Source organism: Pinus tabuliformis, chromosome 5_1 (assembly GCF_031772625.1).
Source record: "Pinus tabuliformis cultivar Carrire ecotype Pingquan chromosome 5_1, CPIR1, whole genome shotgun sequence".
In the NCBI taxonomy this organism is placed as follows: domain Eukaryota; kingdom Viridiplantae; phylum Streptophyta; class Pinopsida; order Pinales; family Pinaceae; genus Pinus; species Pinus tabuliformis.
Window position 1 is genome coordinate 44,766,110 of NC_142305.1, and position 23,744 is coordinate 44,789,853.

A 23,744-nucleotide genomic window follows, 5' to 3' on the forward strand; every position below is an offset into this window, starting at 1 on the left:
ATGGTTCCCATTACATTCAGAGCCTCCATGAGGTGAGGAAATGTTTGTTGAACCTGGTCCCTAGTGAACTACTTTTCCTCATGATGAGCCTCAGTATTGTAGCAAGAACGATGCAACTCCCAAGGATACTGACTTTAATTATCAACCCGGGGTCCGTATAAACTTAAGAGGTATCGGCACTATATGTGCAGCATACAACATGTCCTTCCTTTGCTGTCATGATGTAATCGAGTGCATGTATTGAAATCAAACCCTAAACTAAATGCAGAAAATGAATTGCTCGAAATGGAAACCCTAACCTATTGCAAGAAATAAAGTACAAGGAAAGAAACATATTCTAGTTGCTTAAAGATCATGAACTAAATGTAGAAGAAACTTAATTTAACCCTATTTATCACATGTGATGATTTATACTAACTGAGCATGGATTCTGAACGAGGGAGTATTAACTATTGCATGCATGCACTAATTAAGAAATAAAAAGAACTATGGAGAATCCAATTTCGATCAGACTGGTGGCATTAGAAAGGGACGCAGAGAGCTACTGCAGGACGCAATTTCAGAACTTGGAGATCTAAAATTATAGAGTTACAGTCGTTTCAAGATTGAGCTCCTAAAATCAAGAAAAGGCGATATGAGGAAGTTTGATGGAAAGGATCCGTTAAATTGGATACTATAGATGGAGAAATATTTTGATCTACATGAGATGCAACTGTTACAAAAGGTACGTATTGCATCTTTATATTTAGAACCGAATCAATTTTTATGGTATGAAGGACTTTTTTCCCGTAAACCACTTGTCACATGGTCAATTTTCATAGAGGAAATGATAACACATTATGAGGATACAAAGAGAAACATCTTCTTTAGCCAATTGATAAATCTTAAACAAAAGGGTTCAATGGCAAAGCACATTGAGGACTTTTAAAAATTGAATATGAGGGTAAATGATATTCCAGAGAAGCAAAGGATTGATGTCTTCATAGGGACTTTAAAGGATAACATTCAACATGAAGTTCGTCTTTGGGAACCTGATTCACTCGAGAAGGCATTCACGTTGGCAAGAAAAATTGAAAGCGAAATTATGGAAAAAAGGAATCCCACCACTCACGACTATAATTATGGAAATTTTTTTCTCCTAGCCTTCCATATCCTACAAGGTTTACACCACAACAATTGGAAGAAAAAAGAGAAAAAGAGATTTGTTACAATTCTAATAGCAAATACACTAAAGGTCATAAGTGTGCTAAGAAGAAATTATTTTACATCGATTATGAAGAGGAGAAAGAAAAGGATCAAGAAACATTAAAAGAAGAGGATATACACCAAGAACCAACCTGAGAGAAAGAAGAAATGAATCCGACCATATCTTGTAAAGCATTGGGAAGAATTACCACTCCTAAAACTCTCAAGATAGAAGGACATATCAAGAAGAAAAAGGTTCAAGAAGTGAAAGATCAGATCGAGAAACAAGAAATGAATCCGACAATATCTTGTAATTCATTGGACGGAATTACCACTGCTCAAACTATCAAGATAGAAGGACATATCAAGAAGAAAAATGTTCAAAAAGTGAAAGATCACATCGAGCATCAAGAAATGAATCTAACCATATCTTGTCATGAATTGGAAGAAATTACCACTCCTAAAACTCTCAGATAGAAGGACATATCAAGAAAAAAAATATTCAAGCAATGAAAGATCACATCGAGCATCAACAACAAGTTCTCCAACTTTTAAAGAATAACACCACTTTGATGCAAAACCGAATGAAACAACAAGCAGATCAAAATCACAGTGAAAGAAGTTTTGATGTAGGCGAATGGGTATTTTTACGGCTACATCTCAAGCAAGCTATTTATGAGAAGGAAATGTTGGCAATACTACATGCACTTAAGAAATGGAGACCTTACCTAATGGGAAGACACTTCAAGGTAAAAATGGATCATGATAGTCTTAAATACTTTTTAGAACAAAGATTATCTTTAGAAGAACAGAAAAAATGGGTCACAAATATGTTAGGTTATGACTTTAAAATCATCTACAAAAAAAGGAAGCAAAATGTTGTTGCAGATGCACTCTCAAGAAAGGATGAGGATGTGGAAGCATTGTTTTGTGTTATTTCTATTATCCAACTAGATTGGATAAATGAAGCAAGGGATGAATGGAAGAAGGATGAAGAAGTGTGGCCACTCATTCAAAAGTTGCAGAAGATCTCAGTTCAATATTGCCAGAACTTGACGAGGAAGGAAAAATCATATTGGAACCCGAAGCAATCACAGAAACAAGAACCCAACAATTACGAAATCGATCAACTTCAGAATATCTCATCAAGTGGAAGAACTTGCCCGCTGAAGTTTCCACATGGGAGGACAAGAATTTTATACAGAAGCATCAAGAACTACTCAAGCATTGAGGACAACACTTTTTGAAGGAGAGGGGCATGTTAGGTCCCTATACTACTAGTGTAACCCCTTATTGTTATTAGTACAACCCCCTTATTATATTGTTGTGCCCATGTAGTCTCCATATTGTTATTATTGTGCCCCATGGAAGCCCACTATTATTATTATTATGCCCTTACATTATTATTGTTATGTCGGCTCTGATTATATTATGACCCCTTAGGCTCTTATATATAGAAAGGAGGTCTTGTCATTTGTATCATCCAAGAATTATTCATTTGTGTAATGTAAAGGAGTTTTCCCCCTCGAAGAGGCTGATTTGTAAGGCATTCATCTATCTTTTCTATCTTTTTGTGAGTTGGTTTCATAACATTGTGCTGCTAATGACTCAGGTACATCTTCTTGACTGCCTTTTTCTTTTTTGTTGATCTCATTTTGCCGATGGGTTGTCTTCTTGTTGCTGTGTAGGTTTTGGGGAACCTATATCAACCTTCCCTAAAGAATATCTTACCTTGACCCATTTCTCCATCATATTGCCTCTAGTAGCTTCTTCTCGGCCTTCCTGTAGAGATCTTGTAGTAATTCAGGACAGCCTCTTGTAGCAGACTTGTTTTGTCCATATCTCCCAAACGGTAGAATGGATTGCCCTGAAATTTTCTGACCATGTTGACATCATCATTATGCATTTCCCCATAAAAAAATATTTTCCAATGGATGCACGAATCGTGAGAAAAACTAAAAATGGTTGAAGGTGATGGAGGTCAATTTCTTGGAAACCGTGCACTAGAATTTTCTGAAATTTCTTGGGCATGTTACAATCATCCATATGCATCTCCCCATGAAACATATTTTCAATGGATGCACAAATATCAAGAAAATTTAAAAATGTTTGTAGGTGATGGAGGTTGATTTTGCCAAAACTATGCACTGGAATTTGTTGAAACTGTTTGAGAATGTTACCATCATCCATATGCATATCCCCCTGAAATAGCTTGGAAAATGGATGCATGGTTTGTAAGATATGGCAAAAATAGTTTTATGCTCTATGCATTTCTGTTTCTTGTAGTAAAACAGAGCATTCCTGTATTTTTCTAGGACAACAAGGAAAATGAGTGGTAGAAGCTTGGAAATGATGAGTGGATGGTGGAAATACATGAGGGTGATGGATTTTCATGGCCTTGGTCATGTTGCAGAATTTGAGCAAAGGAGAAGAAAGTCAAAATTTGACTTCTTTTGACTAGGTTTGACCTATTTTTTCTTTTGTTGGTGCCAACTTGGTTTTGTTGCTTGCAAATTTTATAGGGAACCTACATTCATCAGAGAGATACATGGAGCACATATCTTTTATTCTTTTTTTCTTTTCTTTTTTTTCTTCTAGGCCTACTAACTACCTCAATGAGGTTTTCAACTAGTAGGTTTGCCTAGGCGCCTCAAAGAAGGTTTTCACCTAAGATATTTTCTTTTTCTCTTTTTTCAACCCATTGACCACCTCATGGAGGTTTTCACCTAGGATCTTTTCTTTTTCTCTCTTTTTTTTCTCATGGATGTTTTTAATCAATGAGCCAATCTCAAGCGCCTCAAAGGAGGTTTTCACCTAAGATTTTATTTTTTCCCCTTATTTTTCATTTCATTTTTTTCTACCCTACCCTACTTGAAAAACAAAATTACTTTCAAGTATAATAATAGTTCCAATGGAGCCATGTGCACATCAAGATGACAGAGAAACAGAGGTGTAGGCTTGAAATGTATGCTTTGACATTTACCTAAATTTGAGTGATCAAATGCTTTGACTTTGATGATAGAAGCACAATTGAAGAAGAGAGTATTGTAGCAACTTAGTGACTGTCTGGAACCATATTTCAATATAGTTGTGATGCCCCTGGTCCACTTGCTGATTTGGATCATCTTGGATGTCTTCTTATTCCATGACCTTCAAATCTTTGTTTTTTTGTTGATTGTTCTCTTGAACACATGGAGGATTTGATGGTAACCATGAGGGAGCTTTTTCAATCTCTAATTTTGCTGCCTTCTCTTCATCAAATGTAGCCCATGGTTCTTTGATCTTCTCTTTTGAATCTTCTTTTTCTGCATGTTGCCCTTCAATGGCATCAAGAGAATCACTTTTTGTAATTTTCTTTTTGAGCTGAGATGAATACCATTGAGATCAAGGGAAAATATTTGGAAGTGTTGTACCTCAGCATTGTAAGTGGGCTGAGCTACTTCATTGTGTGGGTTTGGAAATGGTGGTATAGGTAGTTGAGTGGGAGTGGATATTTGAGATGGATGTGGTTGGGGTTGTGGTTTTGGAGGAGGAGTTGGATGATAGGGATAAAATGGAGTTGGGTATAGATGATGTTGAGGAAAATATTGAGGACATTATAATGGCTCTCATAAGTTCCTTTCCAACCTTGTTGCCAAGATTGGTTTTGGGGTTGAGATGGCCAATGTTGCCAAGGAAAGGGTGTGTTCCAATTACTTTGAGATGGATGTGCATAAGCTTGAAATTATGAATTAGATTCTTGAATCATGTCAGGTTGAATAGGTTTCCATGGTCCTCTTGGAACTACATAACATAGTTGCATTAGCAATTGACATGCTCCATTGTCCTCGTGGTAAACTTCATTAAACCTTGGTAATGAGGAGAAAACTTTAACATCATGTGATTCTACATGGACAACACGAATATCAACTTCTTCCTTTTCTTCATCTTGCATTCTTAACCTTTCTACTTGTTTGGTTACATTGCTAAGAATTTATGTTTTAAAGTCATGAAACAAATTCTCAAGTTTAGTTTCACTTACCGATCTTGATATTGATTTACTCACTCTTTCCCTTCCTCTTGATATGTGTTTGCATGTTTCACAAATTTCTTCAAATGATAATTGGTATACATCACCTCTACTCATGAGATCAAGAAGATGAATCCACTCATCCCTAATTGTTCTAAGAGGGTTTTTAGTGTGTCGAATCCTAAATGATGTAGTTTTTCTCTCTTAACATTATACATGAACCTCTCTATTAGATCCTCTAGACTCTCATCTCCATTTTGATTCATTCTAAAGACTTCTTCTTTAAGATCATGATCTTTATATTTTTCTATAAATATCTTTTGCATATCATTCCATGATCTTATTGTATGTCCCTAAACTCATGAACCATTTAAGAGGTCTATCCTTCAATGTTGCCAGAAACAACCTCAGTTTTTGAGCTTTTAATAAGTAACCATAATATCTACAAAGAATTTAAAATTCAAAGAGAAAGGTTTATGGATCTTCTGACCTTAGACCATGAAATTTTCGAAGAAAAGATGGAGGGATGTTCTTCATGTTCACACTACCATCAGTATCTTGAATGGGAAATCTGAGAGGATCTCCCTCATTGTAATCATCTCCATACATTTATTCTTCATTCTTTGTCATCTTATTCTTTTACCTACAAAAGTGGATGGTTATGTGGCTCCTACTACACCACGTGATCAAATGGGGGGGGTGGGTTGGTGTTGGAGACAATTTTTTTGTTTTTATGGTTGAATGAAAACACTAATGCAATGCACTCTTCTGTTTTTTAAATGAAATATGCCTAATGAAAATATTTTTTCTTTTTTTATAGAAAGTAAAAAGAAATGAATCAACTAGGGAAGAAAACAATGCATACTTTGACACCTCCCCAGCAACGGCACCAAAAAGCGATGAGTCTCGATATTGCAGCAAGAAAGTTGCAACTCCCAAGGCTACCGACTTTAATTATCAACTCGGAGTTCGTACGAACTTAAGAGGTATCGGCACTATATGTGCAGCATAAAATGTGTCCTTCCTTTGTTGTCATGATGTAATGGAGAGCATGTACTGAAATCAAACCCTAAACTAACTGTAGAAAATGAACTTCTCAAAATGGAAACCCTAACCTATTGCTAGAAATAAAGAACAAGGAAAGAAACATATTCTAATTGCATAAATATCATGAACTAAATGTAAAAGAAATCTAACTTAACCTATTTATCACATATGATGATTTAAACTAACTGAGCATGGAATTTGATCTAGGGAGTATTAACTACTGCATGCATGTGCTAATTAAGAAATAAAAAGAACTATTTTTCATTATCTTTTCATTTTGTAAATGCAAATGCTAATCTTTCCTTGTTCTTTGGTAGGGGAAACAGGTGTGGAGGAAGAGGGGTACAATGGTTTTGATGGCTTGGAGGTAAATTAGAGGCCTAATCCCATCTTCAATGATGATTTTTCTCAATTCCGATTCAAAACAGGGCACTACAGGATTTCCTGCAGGTTGTACTAGTTCTCCTAAGGGATCCTCTATTTTATTACAAGAACGGGCTGAAAGCTTAGGAAGTGGTATAAAAGGTGGAATGAAGCTTGGGAAAGGTGGATAATGGAAGAATAAGGCATGGAGGTGGTGAACACTACCCAGAACTCAAGCAAGGGATGTAAGATGGGCATATTTGCTCAATGGAAATGGCAATTTTTGCTTATAAAACAAGAATTCGGATTGAGATTTTAGTGGATTTTCGCGACATGGGTGGATGAGGCATGGATGAGGTGAACGAGATGAGTTCTCCCTGAAATTTATAATCTCGTGCAATAACACACATTATTGTCTACATCTATCCATAAATGCATCTATACATGGGAAAGATTTAGTAAACAATGGAAAATTACTAGTCTAAAATCCAAAAATTCGAGAACTAGTGAGCTAGTACATCTATCAAATGCCTAACCTAATCAAGTGCAAATGAAATGGGGTAAATTTTTTTATTGATTAGAATGTTTTTGTAACCTAATTCGAGTGGAATCAACTTAATTGAATCTTGTTAGCATACTCTAAAAAATAGCAGAAATTTATTGTTCTTTTCTACAAAGGAGTTCCATAAATCTAGATTTAGGAATAAGAAGACTAATCCAAGTAGCTCAATGATTACTATGACCTTCAAAATATTTTCCAATGATGAAATGATGTTTTTGATCCTGAAAAAGAACTTACATCAACCATTTAACCCAATCCTACAACAAGAAATCATTAATACTAAATACAGAAATAGAAATAAACAAAAACAAGAGATGCATTTGAATAAGAAGTGAAAATAAGGAAAGAACATGATACAAAAAGGGATCTAAGGCTCCTGGGATGGCCAAGCCCAAGGAAACTCAGATTCCTATGTAGGAGAAAAAGATTTAGAAGCTAAACATGACACCAATCTTCATTATTTTCATCAATACAATTACATCCCTACAAGAAAATACAATGGAGCTGCAAAAATACAAGTTCTCTCCACAAGAAGACTAATCAAAATATACCACTAGAGGAAAATTCGACTTGGTACTTATAAAAAATGATTAGGAATCATTTCCCATGAAAATATGAAATTTTCCCCACCAAAATCCCTTGATTAGTGGATCTGGTTCCTAATACTAGGAATCTGCATTAAATGGCAGAAAACACTTTCCTAGATTTTCGCAATCATTGGAGTTCCACAATATATGCCATAATTCCATAATATCTTGTTGATTTATTATTTAATATATATCCTCCTATAGTAGGGAGAAAGTCCCTAAATTATCTCCTCCTCCAAATATTTATAACCTATTCAATATTCTCATAATATTCCACAAAAATAAATAATATTAAGCACAAATATGCAATTATTCATAAACCTTCCTAATGAACGTATTAAAGTTAAAAATACATTACCTAATGCAAAAAGAGAGGTTTATGGACCTTAATTTATGTTTAATTTAGAGGCATGGACCTTAATTTATGTCTAATTTAGAGGCCCATCACCTAGTGAAGGAGTTGGCCTGCTTTGACAACTCGATATAGATGGATCCTCTACTGGTGAGTGTTCTTGATCTATGTGTCCATGATCCTGTCAGTTGTGGCATGTTTGATGCATCTTGGGTTGAGCTCTGTTGGTGTCAGTTGCTCAGCAACATCGGATGTGTCCAACAATGGGGGAAAGTATGGTCGCATTCGGTCCACATTAAATATTAGGTGCAGCCCAAGGAACATTGGAATGTTTATCTCGAAGGCATTGTCCGCTACAACCTTAGTGATGGTGTACAGTCATTATCGTAGTTGCGGTCAAAGTTTATAGTGAGGTCTAGTGAGATTCTCCTTCTACAAATGTAACCAAACTTTGTCGCCCACCTGGAACCTGTGTGGCACCCGATGTTAATCATGATGCTACTTGTACTTAGCATTGTATTGGTCTAACATGCCATGGACCTATTGGCGTATGTACTTAATGCACTCAATGAAGTTGCTAGCCATGTTAGCTTCGGCCTGTACATGAGTTGAATCTGCCTGAATATTGCAAATGGTATGGCCACATGAATGGGACATAGTGATTGGAATCCCAACCCCACCTGAAAAGGATTGTGGTCAGTTGAGCTATGGAGAGCTCTATAGTAATTGTGCTAGACACAAGGGAGTATTTCATCCTAGGTGTGTTGATTTTTCGAATTATACATGCATAGAATGTACACAAACATCCTATTGACAACCTTTGTTTGGCCATCAGTTTGGGGGTGGAAGGTCATGGACTTAGTGAGATTGGTATCCAACATCGACTATAGGCTTGACCAAAATGTACTCAGGATTCTGGTTTCTCAATCTGAGATAATAGACTATGGGATCCCAAAGTGTACCCACACTTGTTCCAAGAAGAGCTTAGAAGTGGCTTCTGTTGTGATACTCTTCTTGCAGGATGCCAGAATGGTCATCTTAGAGAATTTTTTGACGACGATGAAAATGCAGTCATTTCCATGCTTAATAGAAAGAAGTTCTGACATGTAATCCATGGATATGGGCTCCCAATGTCGACTAGGAGTAGGAAGACGAGTATATAGATCTTGTTTCTTGATGGTTGGTTTGGAAATGGCATGGGCATTGTAGGATCTGATGTACTTCCCAACATCCTGTTGAAGGTTCAACGAATAAAAATAATTATGCAACACTGCCATTGTTTTCTCTACTCTGAAATGTCTAGCAACTCAACTATAGTGCCCCTCCCAAATCATCTTGGGACACTCACTTGAAGTAACACAAAGGTGTCCCAAGTGGCATAGCATTTCACCCTCGAGGTGAAAATCATGAACTTTCTTGCCTTCCATGAGCATCTTGTATGTGTTGTCGAATTATGAATTGCTCGTGTAAAGATGTGGCCACCTTGAAGTCTCGTGTCCACAAGAGTCAAACACAGTGGTTAGCGCCATCAACAACGGTCAGCTGAGGCGATATGCAACATTATTGGTGCTTCCCTTCTTATACTTAATGTTCAAATGGAACTCTTGTAGGTGTGTGGACCATTTCGGATGGAGATCATTCTGCAACTTTCCTTGTGTCTATATGAATTGCAAGGGTCGGTGATCTGTGTGGATGACTGTTTCCTTCCCCGTAATGTAATGTTTCCATTATCGGTAGGCCTGTTGTTGGTGCACAGATTTTTCCCACATATATACAATTGAGCACACATTCACCGAGGACTAGACAGCGCTCTTGCTCTAGGTGTAACTGCTGGTCCTCAACACACCACAGTGGGTAACCCTGTAATATAATTGTCATATTTTCAAAATGAAAATAGTATAAGACCAAGTGTGAGTATTTTAGTCATAGTCGATAATAGTGGCATTCACAAGAAATAGGAAAACATTAACGATATACAATTATGAAGTCATATTCCCAACAAGCAAGACAACAATATCAAAATACGACGATAACAAAAAGTGAGGATTAGGGAGATGGAAACATTGAGCAAAACCAAAATGAAAACATCAACTTTAAAAACAAAATTGCACTCTAGTTAGATGAAAACATGTGCAATAGGTATAGGCATGTCCATTCCACTCTATGTTGAATAACAGTTAATATTATATATCAAGACTGACATTCATGCAAGAGTAAAACATGAAACTTTCAGAGAACAACATACACTATTAGAAACGCAGGAATGTGTTAAAATAATAACATAACATCTAAAGTTGAAATCACGGTAAATCATGAATTATATTAATGAAAGATAAATCTTCAATTGTAAATAACTCAGGATAACTCATTTAGTAATTGTGTTGATAATATTGATATTGGAACGCAAAGGATTTTAAAGTATAAATGAGATCAAGCCTTAGATTTAATTTACTATATTTGCAATTCAGAATAAAAAACGAAACAGAACAAACAAATGAAAATTTCCAGGAATAGTCTCCAAAATTAGTAATGAGAGTTGTGTATCATGTACAAGCAGTTTCAATATCTGTAAAGTTCTTTCCACACTGCCAACAACCCCCCCATAACGGGGAATAGGGTTTTTAAATTGTGTTTTTTAGATAATTGTTAGATAATTGTTTTCAACAATAGAAATAAAAATAAGATAAGTAAAGTAAATGAAGCATAATAACAAAATGATTAAATATGGTGTCGCGTTCGCGGATTTCATGGCTTAGAATTTTTGGTCAACCCCGAGGAAGATAGCGCATGCGCTTCATGCATCTTTTCAATTGGCGCTTGAGTTGTAATGAGGGTAATCTCATTCCACCCCTTCGGTTGATCTATGACCAATTGCATTCGTGGGATTGACACAGCTACTTGAGATGAAGAGACGAGCTACTGAAATGTCACATTATGCTTCAAATGACTTTTCACTTTGATTAGTTTGTCCCAATTTGTAGAAGACATCTAGGGCACATTCTTGTACTTGGTAATTTCCACCACCAGTTGAGATCTGATTTGATATTTAGTGGTAGGAAGATTTTGTTAGCTTCGTCCAATATAGTAAAATCTCTGCAGAGGGTGTTAACAACCGTAGTAGAGGAAACCAATTCCTCTCCTAACATGTCCAAAAAACCTAGATCTTGTTCTATTGCCTTCAATTTATCAGAGAATCTTTGCCAGGAGATTGCCCAGCCTTCTTCATTCCAGAATGAAGGCACACCAAATCTTCCTAAATAATTCCACTCTTTTCTAAAATTATTTATTTCCTTGATTACTCTATCAAACTCATCTCACATGGCCTGCATGGTGACCTGCTTCTCTTTCAACATATATAATGAGAAAATACATTCATCCCTGACTAGCAGTTCAAGCTCTGTAAAATCTTTCGAGATCTTCCATCCTTTTATCTAAGTCTTCGACTGTAGACTTTGCTTCTAAGTTGGCATTCTGTATTAGTCCCTTTTCACATTGTGAAAGAATTTTCACGTATGCTTCAACTGCAGTGATCTCTTTCCATACTTGCCTCTAGATTTCTTTCTTGGCTTCCATCAGTATTTTCTTCTCGGTGACCGTGACATGAGCGACTTCCTCGAGATTTTTTATTTGATTATTTATATCTCTAAGTGTAGCTTGGATCTACTCAATCTCTTCGTTCTTCCACCCTACGGCCACATTTGTCATGTTCTCAACTCTTGCGATTTCTTCTTTGGTTGCCTGCAATTCTTGCTCTAACTGAGTGATTTTGATATGTAATAATTTGGGATCTTCTGATTTAGTCATTTGGGTTGAGTTAAGAGCTTTATTGATTGAGGCCTTATATTCCTCCAAGAGTTTCAAGTGTCATTCTTCCTTCTCATGTAATTCTGTTCTGACTGCCTGTAGCTGCTCGAGGTTTTTTTTACGCTCTTCTTCCTTGAGCCGCATAGCAGTTTCCATTTCCTGAATACAACGCTTAACTTCTTCCCTCCTCTTGAATGCTTGTATAAGAACATGGGGGTCGTGGTCTGGGATCTTCAAGATTGCCTGAAGAGATTTTATCTATTTGTCATTTTCCTCGAGTAACTTCTTCAGAGGGGCAGTGTCTTTAGGATGCCCAGATTGTCAAACCACAATCTCTTCCAGTTCCTTGATTCGGTTAGTTTTGGTACGCAGGGCCATACAAGTTATATTCAGTTGTTCAAAAAAAATTTCCAACATAGCTTGCATCTTCCTGTTCCCTGTTGTGGATTTGAGGAGTTTGCAAGCCACTATCTCACCTACTTGTCGATGTCTGACACTTTTGCTAGTTTTATAGCCAAAGAGGATGTTCTGGATCCAACCACTTGTTGGTTTTCTCCTGTCTCAGGTTGCAACACTGTAAGGTTCAAGGTATTTGTCTCAAAATCAGTCACTGATATAAAACGGGGCCCACTTACAGGTAACATCTCTTGGAGCACTGAGGTGTCTAGTGATTGGGATTGTTCGGGGATTGTAGCTAGTTATTTATGAGATGTTGTTTCTTTCTTTTGCTTTTTGGATATCCAGGGCTTGAGTCCCAGAATCTTTAGGTTTTATGTCTCTTAAAGTTTTTCTAATATTTGTATCCAATTTCTCAATTTGACAATCAAAATCATTTGTCTCCACATCATCTTCCCTCGACTTGACACGTTGAACTAGCTTAAATTGAGTTAATTCATCAGCTTTTCACTAATTCACGGGGGTAGAAGAACATGAAACTGAAGTTTCAGCTTCTCATGTGCGTTCCTGAATCTATGAGTGGTTGGAGGTAGCTTGTACAAATACATCACTTATTCTTGTAGAAGGTACTAATCATAAATCTTCTTCTGACAGTACCGAAAAATTTTCCATTTTTTCCAATTTTGGTCTGCTCTCATGAATATAAGCTGATAATCTGGCCTATTTTTTAAGTCCCAAAATAATACCTAGTGGATCATAATGCCAACAATCGTCCTGCATGAAACCAAAAGAAGGCATTTCTTTTTCCAGAGCATCAATGGCATTCTTATTTTTAGCAATTCAAGGAGATATAGTATAAGGATAACTGAACATTGCTTCTTTCTTTTTAGACAGAAGATGAAACTCATTAAGCACAATTTTTTGCCTTAACACTTCGTATGAAAATAATAAAGGTGTTACATACTTGGGAAGCCGAGTCGGTTGATTATCAAATGCATATAATCATATTACAATATATTCTGGAAACAGAAACTAGCTACCAATACTTTCTTGCTCGATCAACCTTAGTACTTTGACTTTGTCTTCTAAGATTCAATTCACTCTAGCTTCATTTATTTTATCTTTTAAAGGATAAGAAAAATAGTCAATATACTGAGAGTAAGCCAATGGAATGCGCTGAGGATATATGGCATCAAACCAATAGAATACTTCGTTTTCTTTGCCTTCGGCATCTATAGTGCTTGGGAGAGTCATGAAGCAAGGAAATACGAAGCATAATTATAAAAAATCAAGTGAACAAGGTAGGATCAGTGTCAGCAGGAGCGGGAAGGAAGGGTGGTATACAAATCCACCGTGAGGGCCAAAGCTAAGTATTTGGGAAAGTTAATGGTATGTTGGTTTGGCTTAAGAGTAACAAGACGAATTGCTAAAAACATCGATTCATCTATCTTAGAGTCATTGGTGAGACCAAAAAAAACTGACAAGAGATACATTAAGGTCTAATAGAAGGGTTTTAGCAAAGAGGTGTGAACAGGAAAGACTAGCTTTAACTTAGGGTCGGGGATTTCAAAAATATTGCGGAGGAATTCAAGCTTATCATCCTTGACCCATGTAATGAATTGGTTTTCTAACCCTCTGTCTGATATATCTATTCCCTGGGCTGGAATTCCTTCATCAATATTTAAAAATAAAGTGCGGCTATTCCTAAAATATATATATATATATATATATATATATATATATATATATATATATATATATATATATATAGATATATATATAGATATATATATATATTCTGGTTCAAAGCTTTCGGCTAGCAACAATATGGAATCAGGGTTGAAATGGACTGGTGGAAGAACTGCATGCAGGACTCTGGTCTTAAGCAAGCAATGGTCATCAGCTGATGTAGCTATTGATGAGGAGAGAGTCATCTTTAGGGTGAGGATATCAGTGAGGCACACCTTGGTGTCCTGCACTCCCGCCAGCTCATTCACGAGGGGTTCTTTTCCTGTTATCTCGGCCATAACGGTTCAAATGGGTAGGATTACAACTGTAATCAAAAGGCAGAGAGAAATGAAATTTACAGGTGAATGCGTTTGAAATTGAGACGAGCGTGGTAGTCCTGCAGCCTCAACCGGATCATGCCCAAGCTCAAGCAAATATCATGCAGAGAGTGAAAATAATGAGCATAATGGGAAAAAGATGGCGGCGCTTAGGCTTAATGGTGTTTAAAGACACTCCTTAATGAAGCGGATAGATGTGAAATTACCATAGGTTGGGTCACCAACCACGGTGGGTAGAACCCACCCATCGCACGGAAGAAACGAGTTAAATAGTGTGCAAATCCTGATGTGATGACCGTTGATCTGATAACGATCAACACTGATCGTGTTATCGGGTCTGCGAGGATGTGCTAAGGAGTGAGTGATAAGGTCTGAGAGTATTGGATATAAGGTCAATAAACGGTTTACGTGTGTCAGGAATCAGTGAAGCGCTAATTATATGTGCACCTTCATATGCGATAGTATTCATAGTGCTAATTGAATTAATTTTATCGATGATCGAGCCGGGAACTTACAAGAGTTTTAAAGGCATCGGGAATTTAATATAAACTATCTAGCATGTAATTTGAAAGCATGATAGCCACAGTTAACTGTCGATTACAAATAAAGGCAGATTTTCCCTTCAATCATGCTCAAATGTTAGATAAAGCGCTCTGTCGATCTACAAATAAAGGCAGATTCGCCCTTCAATCATGCTCAAATGTTAGAGAAAGCGCTACATTACCCTATAAAGGTTATTAAAGCTTAATATTTATAAAAATTTCGTGGGGGGGATTTTTCCCCAACATTGGCTCCATCTGGGGATGGCTTTCCCTCGCAGGAAGCGAAGAATGTGGGCCAGCTGCCTTCTCCGGTTGGTTTATGGAGTCATGGCTAAACAGTGGTGAAGATCTCTCAACTAGATAGCTTCGTATTGATAGGAATGGGGGAAGATATCTATGATGTGATGGATTAAAGGCAAACATTAATGCAAAAGTGATAAAGGTTAATTAAATAATAAACAACCACCATCGGGGCAAATATGATTATTCGTCCAATTGTTTGCGACGGGGAAAAGATGAGTGCGACATGAGAATATAAGAGTCGTGTTGGGTGTTGGTAGCAACAATGCGAGACACTAAGAGAACTTACATGACAAAATGGACAGAATATTGCGCTTGTTGACAAACATGGAAGAACACTTGACTTTAATTGAGTACTAATTGACCATGTTACCCAAGATTTTCTAGGGAGTCAAAAGTATTCGCCCGTGTGACCCAGCTGATAGTGTTGGCCAGGCTAGCTCATCAAATCTGGCTAATGAGATAATTCAGGTTTTGGATAGTTAGTTTTGACAGAGAAGTTAGCTCAATTTTGAATGTAAAGTCTGCTACTTGCAGAATTTTGTATCATTTTAACTTATATGAAGCATGGAGCGCAAAGGCTCATTCTGAGCTTAATAGATTTATCTTGTGGCTAAGGTATTTATTTTAAGTATTTAAACCTTATGGAATATAAAGTTTTATCTCCTGAATTTTGCATAATTGAGTTTTTAATGTTTGTTTTCATTTATTGATAAATGATTATTAAATGGAGATGAGGAGCATATGATTTCTGTTTTTGTGCCTCTTTCAGTTTGATTATATATATCATGAAGAGCATATATATTGTATTTAGTCTTACTTCTTGAATGCATTTTTCTCTTTCTGTTAGACGAATGAATATCTGTTGAATGAATGATAAATGCACCTAGGAATATGTCGTAGCTATTCTCAAATCAGGCTTAAGCATTATAAAACAAAACACAAAACTTTTATAAAAATGGGAAAAGTTAGAAAAACATCGCCTCAACCAGATTTTATAATGTTCTAATGTGACAATATTGCTTGCGAAGGGTTTGTCATGTTGCAATTGAAAGAATGTATGGATGGAAAACATTAAAGACAAAGGTTTAGAACACTCTTGAACACCAATTACCTTCAAACGTTGCTCCGTTACTAGCAAGCGTCCATAGCCCTGGTAGAGTCATTCACTGTCTTATTGGTAGAATTTGCCTAAGCCTCTTATTAGTCCATATAGTTACGGCTTGACGTATTCTTAATTTGTGGCCTTTATTGATTTTCCTTTACACCATGGCGGGAAGAAACACACTAGAATTTTCCAATGCCACTAATGTCGTTCCACTTCCACTGAGCGTTTATAGCCCCAACGGAGTCATCAACATACCCCGATAAACTGAAATGTAAGGGGATGTGTAGGTTGCACACTGGAATTCTCCAATGCCATTAACCTTTCTCCGCTTCTAGTGAGCGTTTATAGCACCGACAGAGGTTGTCAGCATACACCATTCTAAGGAGGTAGGTTAAAAAATCAGTAAGGAAAATAGTGAAGGAATGTTTTTGTAAAGGGGGGAAATTTTAACTTTGTTTCACTGCCTGAGTTACAAATAATCACAACATAAGAAGATTCCGCAGGACTTATAAAAATGCATAGTTTAGTGATCATCTTTGAGAGACGGGGAAAGGAAAATAGGGGAGATAATAAATTAGCTTTGAACATAAATTGTATAACATTCGGGATGCTTTGACTTTGCGGATAACTCAAGGTATTAAGGCAATCATGATATTTTTCAGCATTGAAAAATCTATTTATAGTGAGAAAGATGCTCATTTTCCATTATATAGTTATTTTAATAAGAAATAAGTTCCTGGGATTTCATGGTACGAAATTGCATTTTATTTTCTTAGGGTACCCAACTACTAATCATCCATTAATTTTAATAATTTCGTTATCATAACTAATTGGTTTATTTATATTTTATTTTATTATTATATACATGTAAATTATTCTTAATTTTATATTATTACTATTATTTTTAATTTTAATTTTTTTAATGAATCAATAGGTGATATAATGTTTGAGGTATTGGTCGTTAATTGCACGGTCAACCTCTTCTCCTTCAAAGTATTTTAAAGAAAAGGAATTTTCACCCTCCACCTTGTCAATAATGAAAGGCCCTAACTAGAGGCTGTCAAATTTCACATGCTTACCTAGCTCTTCACTTCTCTTATCCCATTTGAGGACCCAGTCCCCAGGGAGGAAGAATCTATTTTTAGCTTGCTTGTCAAATTCTTTTTTAACTTTATATTGATGTTGGTTAATCCTCTAGTAAACCAGTTGTCTTTCCTGCTAAAGTTGGATCATTTGATTGATCCTTCTTTGGAGGTCATTGGGCTCTTCATTTAAAACTTGTAGGATTTTCATAACCTTTGTGCCCACGTATAAAGGAAACATGGCATCCAACAATAAACCAACTGGAATGGTGAAGTACCAATTGATTTCTTGGTGCTTATCATATCTACCCCAACAACATATTTGAGCCCTACATGCCAATCCCCTGTTTAGAGTGTAACAATTTTTTAAGAATTTTGACAATATTTTTGTTGGTAGATTTAGCAAGCCCATTGCCTTGTGGGTAATAAGTTGTTGAATGTCCCAGATTTACTTTGAAACTGTCACGGAAATTTTGAAAAGCGGCAGAACAAAAAGGCTTAGTGTTATCCACTATAATCTTTCTGGGGTAGCGAAAACGGGAAAAAATATTTCAGTCAAAATTTCCATTACAACCTTGTCGTTGATCTTTCTCAAGGGTGCGGCCTCAATAATCCAGCAGTGTTGACCACTGGAAAGTGGGGGGGTTTTCTCAATAAAATATAGCCCCCATTACTGAAAGGGTGCCTCAGCTATTATGGGTTTAAGGGGTAGAGCGGCCAGGTTTTGCTTTCCAGCAAAAATCTGGCATTGGTAGCAGGATCTTACCTTTTTATTAACATCACTGAAAAGGGTAGGCCAATAGAGGCAACATTTAAATATTGTGGTTCATAGCTCGCTAGGCGTAGTGGCCACCACACATGCCATTGTGGTGAAGAGTTATTAGATAATCTACTTGTGAAGGGAGAACACAATTTAAAAGAACACCTACTGGATCCTTCTAGTACAAATTTCCATTTATAATACAATAATTAATTGCTTTTAACTTAATAGAATGTTTCACAGATTTTCTCAAGGCTTTCGAAAACTTGATCATTTGAAGGTAATTAATGATTTCCTTATACCATTTAGTTGACAGAAAATTGGGGTTAATGGTAGCGAGATATGACAGAGGTAGCAGTAATCTTGACTACTTATCTTGTTGACCTCCATCTTTTGTTACCGAGCTTTCGAGAGCAAGTAAATTGATGCCAAGTGCATCAAAATTCTCTTTGGTTAGTAACTTACCTAATCCTTGCCCTTTAATGATTTTAATTGGTTTCAATTCTAAATCATACTCTTGAGTTTTGGCAATCCATTTTCCCCTTCGTCCCTATGTATCATGTTGAAGGAGTATATCTCTCACAATGGGGTGAGGTATATACACTATTGACTTAGCGAGTAAAATGTACTCCCTAAAGGATTTAAGTGTTTTGACCAGGGAATAAGCTTGCTTATCTATAATATTATATTTTAATTCAATATTTTGGAGGGATTTTCTAAAAAAGGTGATGGGTTGTTCATACCCATCCTGGTTTTTTTGCAATAATACTGCAGCAATGGTATGTTCAGAAGCAAAAGGGAAAATTATAAATATTTTGTATAATCAGGACTCATTAGGACAGGGACTTCCATTATGGATTGCTTAATTCTCTCAAAGGAGTATTTGGACTCTTCATCCCATGTAACATCGTTTCCCTTTTTAAGCATGTGATTAATATTCTTAACTATTTCAACGAAATTAGGGATAAATCTTCTTAAAAAAAATATTTTCCCTAAGAATGCCTGAACTTCCTTCTTGGTGCGTGGAAGGGAAATGGTTTGAATGGCCTGTACCCTTTCGGGATCTATCCTAACACCGTGTTGGGATACTATGTGTCCCAACAACTTCCCTTCAGTCATCACAAAGAAGGATTTCTTTGGATTCAAAGAGAGGTCAAACCGTCAGCACTTCTGGAACATATCCTTCAAATTCCCTAGATGTTGTCCATCGCTCGATGAAAAAACAGTCATGTCATCTAAATAGATGACTATAAATCTATACCTTTCATTTTAAAATTTGATATCCATGGCCCTTTGAAAATTGGCCTCAGCATTCATCAGGCCGAAAGGAATTTTTTGGTGCTTAAAGGTACCCCATGGAGTAGTCAAAGAGGTTTTGTACATATAATCTTTATTAATGACTAGGATTATACCCAGAAAGCCCATCCATCATGGAGATGCGAGCTACACCGACTACTCACTGCAGGATGGTATCCATTTTAGGAAGGGAGTAATTGTCCTTTAATAATGCCCTATTTATATTTCTAAAGTCCACAAATAGTTGAATTTCATCTTCTTTATTTCTGACATGCACTAAATTAGCCACCCAAGTAGAGTAGTGTAAGGGCATGATTATTTTCACATCTAAGAGTTTTTTAATCTCTTTCTCAATAGAGGGAAGCAAGAGGGGATTAATTTTTCTGATCTTTTGCTTAAAGGGCTTGACTCCTTCTTTTAAAGGTATGGATGCTCTATGATGCTCTGGTCGTAAGCCTTGAGGTCATTATACGACCAAGCAAAAACATCGGTATATTTTGAGAGGAGTTGGACGTATTGATCTTTTGTATGTTGTGAAAGAGAGTTGGACAAATTAATTAACTTTTGTTAAGAAGTAGTAGAATTTCAACTGCCTCCATCTCAACATTAGGAGGTTTAAGGGTTGGAGTGGCCACGGTGTCATTATGATCAAAAATATTTTCGAGGGGAATCAACCATCTATGAATATGATTATTTTTCAATTGGATGACACCATGTTCACCAATTTTTTATTTGAATGGAGGGGCATTGGCTTACACCAAGTCGACATCCTTATCTTTGTCAATAAACTAGTCTGAGTACTCTCCAGTCAATTGGATGAATATTTTAATCTCTTGCTTGTCTTCAAATACCTACCAATGCTTGATGTTGTCAGGTATTGAAGGTCTATAGAGAACCTCTATTTCGAACTTAATTTTAAGTCCAGAGGGAGGGGAAAAAGTGGTTGTTGTAACAGCCAAAGCATCAGCTAACTGATTTTGTTCACGAGGAACAGTCGTGAAATTAATGGCTGAGAAAAAATTATCAACCAAGTCCCAAACTTGGTTTCTATAAGCATGCAAATGGGGATGCTTAGCTTAGCACTTGTTTGTTACTTGTTTGATCACCAGCTCGGAGTCACCATACACTGATAAAAAGTTTATGTTTAGTTTGCATGCATTTTCTAACCTGAGGAGGAGTGCTTCATACTCGGCAATATTATTGGTCATTTCAAAGTTTAGCTTAAAGGAAAAAGAATAGGTTTTCTTAGAAGGAGGGATTAAAACAATTCTGGCTCCAAATCCGGATTTGGAGGAAGGGCCATCGAAGCACATTTTCCATATTGCATTAGTATCTAATGGGAAATTAAGGAGACTATAATTTTGGATAAGAGAGACCTTTTCCTTATCTGAAATGGAAAATACAAAATTTCCCATATTCTCTTCGACAATATAAATGGGAGAATTTTTGGGGTTCTGTTCTAAGCTAATGGTGTAAGTCAGTTTGGATTCTCTATAAAGACGATGAGTACCTCCCCCAAACATGAGGATGGTAGCGTATGAAAGGTCTAACTGGAGTGATCCGCCAAGCTTGGCACCCTAGCTCCTTGAGAGAAGCATCCCGTAGTTAGGAGGAACGTCAGCCACTACTATATCCATAACAAGACTTTTAACGAGAACTTGAGCCAGAACAACTACTAGGTATTTAATAACCCCTAAACATTTAACTCTACAAGAATCGAAAGAGTACAAATCATGGTATTCTCAAGTTATACTCAACCTGAGATTTTCCATGATCTCCTTAGGCATGAGATTATGAGATGCTCCAGAGTCAAGCATACAGTTGTGAAGATTCCAATCATGAATCTTCAAACTGACATAGAAAGGAGCAACTGTACTGTCACCTTTGAGTTCAGCAGATCCTAAGGAGATCTTAGGAGTATCGTCCTAAAATTTATAGCATTTGTGATTCCTATTTCCTCAAGAGATTTTTGAGACCCTTTTAGGAAGGAATCGATCTCTTGCTTATACTTTGGAAGTTTCGCAACTTCTGCTAGTGGCATATTAATTTGGAGTTTGTTCAGCTCGTTTTGCAAGCTAAATTTTTTGGGCAAGGGAGAGTCCAAATCGACAGGATTAGGATGGAGTGGTTCGGGCTTTCCAACAACCTACTGATCTTTACTAGGGGATTCATGAGGAGGCTCGCGATTCTTCCTAGGCCTTAAATTATACTTTTGTTGGAACTCGGCCTCTAGCTGCTCTGTAAATCTTTGTAATTGGGGGTCCCATGACTCCTGCTCAAATATTCATGGGAAACCAGTGAAGGTATATCAAAAGAATTTATAGAGTCAACGTTTGGATAGTCTCCTTCATCGAAGTTCCTAAGCTAACTAGCAGCGTCATCGTCATATTCATTTATTAGGTTAGCATTATTCCTTAAAGGAGGTTTCAGGGGCGATTCATCGACTCTTTTCCCTCGTTGTGGCATCTATTGTTGCTAAGGATGATTAAAAGGGGGAGGATTCCTAGGAGGAAAATTCAGATTACAATTTTGAGGGTTAGGAGTGTTATCTCAAAATCAGGCCCTGGAAGGCTGTAGACTAGGAAGACTTCAAGTAACTGTTTCAAACCAATCTTTTAGCTAAGGCTTAGCCTCCTTAGCCTGATAGGGCTCTCTCAAAGGATTAAAGGTTTTTGATTATGATCAAGATGGCTAACTCTTGTGAAACAAAGAAAAATGAAAATGGTGGAAACACAACTAACAAGTATCCATTGGGCTTATGGAGTCATATATGATTCAGTATTAACAGTAGGGTTGGCTTTGCATAAAAGTCAAGGCATTCAGATTTCAATATATGTAGAACACACCAAACACATAGAAGGCAGTTTATGAGTATATGAAGGAAATTAGAACACTGTAAGCGATTTCTAAGTAATCAAATACTCATAACACTGTAGATAACATGAAAATACAGCAAAAGAAACTCATACATTGAACTCTCTATGATTCTTGAGAAGCATAAGCCAGTATTGTATTACCAAAAAACAGAGTCTTTACATAAGCCAAATATCAGAGCTTTTTTTCATAATTTTCCAACCCTCTTTACATTGCTCTTTCTCCTATATATAGAGCTCTTATGCCTAACTGAGATTCCTCCTCAAGCATGAGGGGAACTTGAAATCTACTTCTAATGACACCTATTCAAATTTTAACTTCCTATTAAATGTAACAAACTGCTACTAGACTTTCTAGAGATCTAAATAAAATAGGAGTCTAACTCCATATTATGCTAATAATAGCCTTAATTACAATCATTCTCGTTCTTTGACAAGTGGTCTTTTTAGTTTGGCTGTGGTGGATGTTCAAAGCTCCATACTAGTCCTCAGTGTCACATCTTCTCCATTGCCCCTGAAAAATAGGAAACTACCCCTGTTTATCGGCCTTTGGTTTTCCTCAAAAATGTTTGAATCCAATGAACCATGCCCTTCATCTTTGATTATACAAAATATATCAGAATGCCACATCCTTAATGTGTTGTCAACCTCTTCCATGTGTGAAGACAAAAGCTCCTCCAAGCTGTCTGACATATCTTGGACTGTAGTAAATGTGATCACTTTATGACAAAAAGTTTAGAGTTGGATTCAAATATATGTTTCCTCCACCTGTCTTGACCTTGTTGAAAGTTGATACCTTTATATGATCCCTTGAAGATATTCCCTTTTCAAAAAATTTCCCTTTGTATTTCAAAATCAGTTGACTGAGTTTATATTATGTAGTTTCAGCAATTTCGTAGCACGCTACGAAACTGCTCTGTAATTCCAAAAAACACAGTTTCAACCAAAATTTTGCTATTTTGAGCCTCTTGATATTTAAACATCCTTTTCAATTGCTCCAAAGCTTTTCAAAATTGAATGGAAAGGTATGATTCTTCAAGAAGGATTATAACAAGGAAAACCATCAAAATTTGAAACAAAACCTTACTTGATTTGTGACTGCCTTAAGGAAATTCTTTCTGTTGGCTTAACTGTATCTTCAAGTCTTCAATTTGTTTCTTCATGACTTTGATCCCATATCTCAGGTTTGTATTGACCTTTCTGATAAATTGTGCTTCCTTTATTGCAGGGACAGTCCAGCTACGGAATTGAAAATTAAAATCAACCACCTCAGGTATTTGAAATGTTTTGTCCTCCCACCGAGCTTGCATTTGGTTAAAATAAGCCTCCTTAACTGCAAATTTCCTAGAGGCCTTCTTCAATCTAGTAATTTCAAAGTTTTTCAATTCCAATCTCCTTTTCAAGTCTTCCAC